Raw genomic sequence first — 5,918 nt, 5'->3', positions numbered from 1 at the left:
AGTCGGACAGGACTTAGCAACTAAAGAGCAACAATAATTTCATTGTACATATGTACCACATGTTTATCCATTCCTCTGTTGATGGACATTTCGTTTTGCTGTAACACAACATTGTAAATCAACTATACTCCAACAAAAAGTTAAAAAACAAATCCTACTTTTGATGGGATGGCAGAATTATTCAGTTGAATAATCATCAATGAATGTCAACTTGTTTGTTCTTCAATACCCCTCAGCTCAAATCTTTACTAATAACTGCTTTTGCGAAGTCCTCTTTCAGGCTCGAACTGAAGCAGGGTCTCCTGCATTGCAGGCAGATTCTTTACCAACTAAGTTATCAGGGGAGCCCTTTTTTCAGACTCAGTGTAACTTAATTACCAGTGAAAGAAAAATAGACAAAGTAAAGGTTTGTGGTGAATCACACTTTTTTTTTCCTATCTGTGCACAGACCACGTTACCTTGAACATGACAAACTCCACTTCCTGTCTGAAGGAGTCACACAGGAACATTACTCTGTAAATGTGCTGCCAGGCAGACAAAGACACTGAACTCTCAGCTTGAGGCAGAACTGAGCACATTTGAGCAGGGGAACCCATGCCTCATGCCACTCTCCAGTCTGCTCTGGGTGTTCCTTGCCTTCACCTTCTCTGGTAGGGATGCTTCCAAACGTGGGTGCGGTGTTCAGGGTGAAAGGACTGCACACAGGCACATGGTGCTTCACAGGGACTTGGGGGGGAAAGGAGGGCTGGAGAAAAGCAAGCATCTTAGGGTTTCAGTTTGGTTTTTCTTTTTGGAGACCTAAATGAGTCTAATTCCTACATTATTTTATTCACTGTTCCATCTCTGTTTTCTGATTTTTTTCCACAGGATCTGGTGTGGCCCAGAAAGTTACTCAAGACCAGCCAGACATATCCAGTCAAGTTGGGGAATTATCCACCATGAACTGTCAGTATGAGACAAGTTGGACATTTTTTGGTATAAGCAGCTTCCCAGTGGAGAGATGATTTACCTTATTAGTCAGAGTTCTTATGGCCCGAATGCAAGGGATGGCCGCTACTCCATAAATTTTCAGAGATCACTTAAAGCCATCACCCTCATTATTTCACCCTTAAAGCTGGAAGACTCTGCAAAGTACTTCTGTGCTCTCTGGGAACTCACAGTGCTTGAAGTGATAGGAAAAGCTGCACAAAAACTCCCGAGCTGGATAAGAGAGAGGACCCCCCTCCCCGCACAAACCCGCCCCCTTCCACTCCCGCTGCAGGACGACCGCCAAAATACACACCTGCAGACCCCAGACAAGAAATGGTAGTCCTATGCTTCTTTCATCTGTGGTCTGGATCAGAAGATTTAACACTAAAAGAAAGCTCCTTGCATATCATTTGGAAGCAGGTGTCCAGGGTAACTTTCTACTGCTGTATTCTCATCTTGAATTTTTGACTTTTAAATCAACCATCCAGAGCATGTGTAAAGTTGTCTAAATTTGAAAACTTGCCTCATAAGAATATAAAACGGAAGTTTCACCTAAAGATCTTCACATCACAAATCTGGGTCTAGAAGCTGAAATCATCATGAAAATCATTTCTTTAGTCCTTTCCCCTCAGATTTTGTGTCGGGGCACAATCAGAGAAGGAGAACCACCAATGATGTAGAGTAAGAGATAAGTTATAAGGATTAGAACACAGGCAATAGCTAGAGCTGGTGTAAGAATCCATAAAATCTGTTATATTTGTATTTGGTGTTGAGTTGAATTCACTGTAAGTCAACTAGAGTAACATTTGTGAAGGAAAGTTGGATGTGGACATAAGCATGGAGAAACTGTGACATGTATGGAAATACATGAGGACAACGGAACCCAGAAGACACACTAAAGCTTGTCTTTCTCTAACCTCCTTAGGGCTCACAGTAGTGGGTGACCTTCAGGAGAAGTGGATGTCACTTGCCATCATGCTACATGCATCCTTGGTCTAATACAAAGAGAACCTGAGTAAGAGCTCTGATGGGAGGTAGAGGAGCTGTGAGTCAATAATAAGTTGAACTATCAGCTCAGCAGCAACATTATGTATTGCCATAGTCCCTGGAGCTCTGCACCAACCTGTGGAACATAAAAATATGGCTACTTCATCACAAGTATCTTCCAAAACTTACACAAATCTCTTTCATGGCCAAGCCTAACCCAGAACAAAAAAGGGAAGCAAATTCGAGGAAATAGATTTCCAGAGAGTTAAGTTGAAACAGTACAAAGCTACCATAATACCTTAACTAGTTAACTTCCCTCCTTGTTAACTAGGTATTTATCGGTAACTCCTTGAACAACACAACTTTCTGATAAGGACAACAGGAAAATTATGCTTCCTGTTAATATGATGCAATTATTTCTTCAATCAACCAAAGCAACTTCTCTCCCTCAAAGAGAATACCAAGTCCATTTATCCATGTAGGGGTGATGTTTTTTCCTCTGATAGCTGAATCAGAGGATCCATTGAATTCTTTAACTTGCCTACTGAGATGCAAGGAGATAAAAAGTAACTTGTAGTAGCACATTTTATGCTACTACAGGCAGGAAAACTGGAGATGGAAGTTAAAAATGGTTGATGTATACATAAATATATTCATATAAAGTGAAAGTAATTTCATAACTGTTATATTTTTTGGTACTGCAAATGACCACATGGTTGTAACTGGTATTTATAACTACCTCGTGCATTACCCATTCTATAATCTCTTTGCTCATAGCAAGAATCTCCACTCACTGTTGTACTTAACTTCATATAAAACAAGTTCTTTATTCAGGAACAATGCTATATGGAAAGTAATAAATATGAATAAGGAATTCTGCAAGTCCACCTCTGTGGTTTTGGCAGAAGTTTGCCAAGCATTGAAGACAAATCCAAGTGTCTATTTTAGTGGGAAAAAATCTTACTAATCCTCAGGGGAAATTGATATGTTGCATTCTGGGAAACATCATTAATAATGATACCTGACTTATCACAGGCAATAACAGTCACAAAAGGTAAGCATTTCTAAAGTTTTTAAAGAAAACAAACACAAAATTTCAAGGGAGCTTCTTATGAGCATATATTTTAAAATTGTTTTTGTTTGTTAAAAATCACTGCAAAGAGAGGGAAAAGTCAAGGTACGACTGGAAGGCTATATATGCAATACACAGTCCTGAAAAAGGACTCAAATGCAGGATATATTAAAAGCTCATAAATCAATAAGAAGAGAAAATAGGTAATAAGAATAGCAAAATCTTGGAGGTCCAAATCATAAATATTATATCCAATAGATAGTAAACATGCAATATGACCTTGATTTTACTGCTCTTACAGAAACCAAAATCAAACCTCATCTGTTCCAGCCGTGTCCTTTCAGCCTGAGTGTATCAATGTAGCTAGATGTATATGACACCAAAAGGATAAGGAAAAATAATGACTGTCTCCAGGAAAGTAAGTGATTAAGTAAATATCCTAGAAGCTTCCATTACTGAACTGATGTGCGGGTATTAAGTAGGTCACAGAAGTGGACTTTGAAGGAAAGGTAGACTTTAGTAAAAGAAAAAAAGTTGATATTTATTGAGCTTACTATAACATAGTAAGGCACCATGGGATGCATTTCCAATCCATTGTCTAATTTAAGTGTTAAAACCCTATGAGACAGGTTTTATTGTTCCATTTCTTTTAATCTTTGAGAAGTGAAACATAACTTTTCTAACTGTGAAAAGTGTCCCTAACTTTTTTGTCTTCCAGAGTGTACCATCTTAGAAGGTTCCTTAAGAGAAAGTTTGGGTATGGAGAAGCACCCATATCCAAGCACTGGCTGGATGTCTCAGTGATGGTGACATTATACTAGTTTAAACTGGAAACTAAAGGCAACTAGGAAAAAAGATGGCAAACCTAGGTACAAATTGCCCCAGAATCAGTAGATGAGGAAATCACCCACTATCCAGTTAAGTGCTAAATGCTTTAGCAAGTTTGTTAGCTGTATAGTGCCTGGAAAAACAAGAGGCTACAGGAAAGGAAGAGATATCACTCCTTAAACACTCCAAGCATATTCCTATATCAAGACCTGTGCCCCTTGCCTTTGCCCTCTCTGCTGTGATGCTATCCCTCAAAACATTTACGTGGTGCACCTCTGAAAACTCAAATGTTACAGCTTTGTGAATGCCTTATCTCAGTCTTACTATTTGCATTCCCAGAGAATCAGGCTTCAGCAGGAATGAAAGCCGAAGCACTGCCACCTGGTGTCCTGCTGAATATTCTGTGAGGCGGACACTGGACACCTTGCTGCCCTCTAGTGGTCATGGATTAAACTGCGGGCAAACCTAGTCACTGGTATTATGTGCCTGGAGAATCCCGTGGATTGAAAAGCCCGAGTGGCTACAGTCCAAAGGTTTCGAAGACTGAGAGGCTAAGCGTGCATGCACGCTAGTCACAATGGGGGCTTCCATTGTTGAACCAAAATCAGTAAACGTCTCATTGAAGAAATCATAGGAGATGAGAAGATTCGGGAGAACAGGCTGGTTTTAATCTTTACCTGTGAGTGAAAGTCACTCAGTCGTGTCAAAATCTTTGCGACCCCATGGACTATACAGTCCGTGGAATTCTCTAGGCCAGAGTACTGGAGTGGGTAGGCTTTCCCTTCTTCAGGGGATCTTCCCAATCCAGGGATCGAACCCAGGTCTCCCACGTTGCAGGCGGATTCTTTACAATCTGAGCCACAAGGGAAACCCAAAAATACTTGAGTGGATAGCCTACCCCTTCTCCAGCGGATCTTCTGGACCCAGGAATCGAATGGGGGTCTCCTGCACTGCAGGTGGATTCTTTACCAACTGAGCTCTCAGGGAAGCCCTGATAATCTTTGCCTACTAAATGTGAAAATGATTGACTTCAAACGACAAATATTGGGTTGGCCAAAAAGTATCTTCATGTTTACTTTATGTAAAATATCTTACATGGGATGATTTTGGCTGGCAAGTAAAGGCTACCTTGGAAAGGAAGCTCAAAATTATTGCACAAAGGTTTTTTTTTTTTTTTTTCTTCTTCTTCTGGTAAGTAAAATCGTTTCTACTGCTCTGTCTTTTCTTGTAGTATAGTATAGAAATATTCTGAGAATGGGAGCAAGACTCAATAATGGGGAAAAAACTAAGCAATCATAGCAAACACTGCTTGGTGTACTCATTCCAACAACAACATCTCAGTCTCTCAATATAACACCCTAATGAACTGATTTTCCCTGAACAGTAACATGATAGACCATAGAAACTTATGAAAATACACAAAATCTACCATTTAAACTGCCAATTACACCTCAAAAAATATTAAGCTCTATCTCGTGGATAGACTCCTTTGCAATTTGAGAGTTTGGCTCCCAAATCCTCAACGTTTTGTGCATTGCTTGCAACTGACTGAGTGCCAATGCTAGGGAAAGTGTTATGCAAGGTGATTTTCAGCTGTGTACTCACTCAATTCTTCTCCTAACCCTTCAAGGTTGGGTCCACACTACTTTAGGGAGGCAATGTAACAGTGCTTAGGATGGAAGTCTTGGATTATGTTTCTAGACCTATCACTCACTAGTTGAGTGATCTTGGGAGTATCACTTAATTATTTTTATGCTTCAGTTTCCTCATATCTGCAATGTGGATATTGATAGAATCTACCATGCAGGGTTCTTAGGATAAGTGAATGAGATGATGAATGCCAATATGAGCCCAGTGCCCAGCAGAAGGATACTGACTATTCACAGAAATGGAAATTGAACATGAGAGACGTTCAGTACCTTGCCTGGTGTTGCAGAGTAAGTGTCAGAGTGGAGCCCTCCCTCCATACCTTACTTAGAGCAGATGCCTTCCTCATCCCAAGAGTAACTCTCTGTCTTAATATAGTATTGTATTGTCTTTAAAGTGCTTATCCAGTGCAGTG

At 40.1% G+C, this 5,918-nt stretch overlaps 1 pseudogene; it reads left to right on the top strand.

Annotated features, from left to right (window-relative positions):
• The first annotated feature begins 542 nt into the window (after nt 1–542).
• On the top strand, nt 543–1,309 carry LOC122444199 (annotated as a pseudogene).
• Nucleotides 1,310–5,918: the final 4,609 nt, after the last annotated feature.

Source organism: Cervus canadensis, chromosome 6 (genome assembly GCF_019320065.1).
Source record: "Cervus canadensis isolate Bull #8, Minnesota chromosome 6, ASM1932006v1, whole genome shotgun sequence".
NCBI lineage: Eukaryota > Metazoa > Chordata > Mammalia > Artiodactyla > Cervidae > Cervus > Cervus canadensis.
The sequence above is the reverse complement of the archived record's forward strand: the minus strand, read 5'-3'. Positions and strand labels throughout refer to the sequence as shown.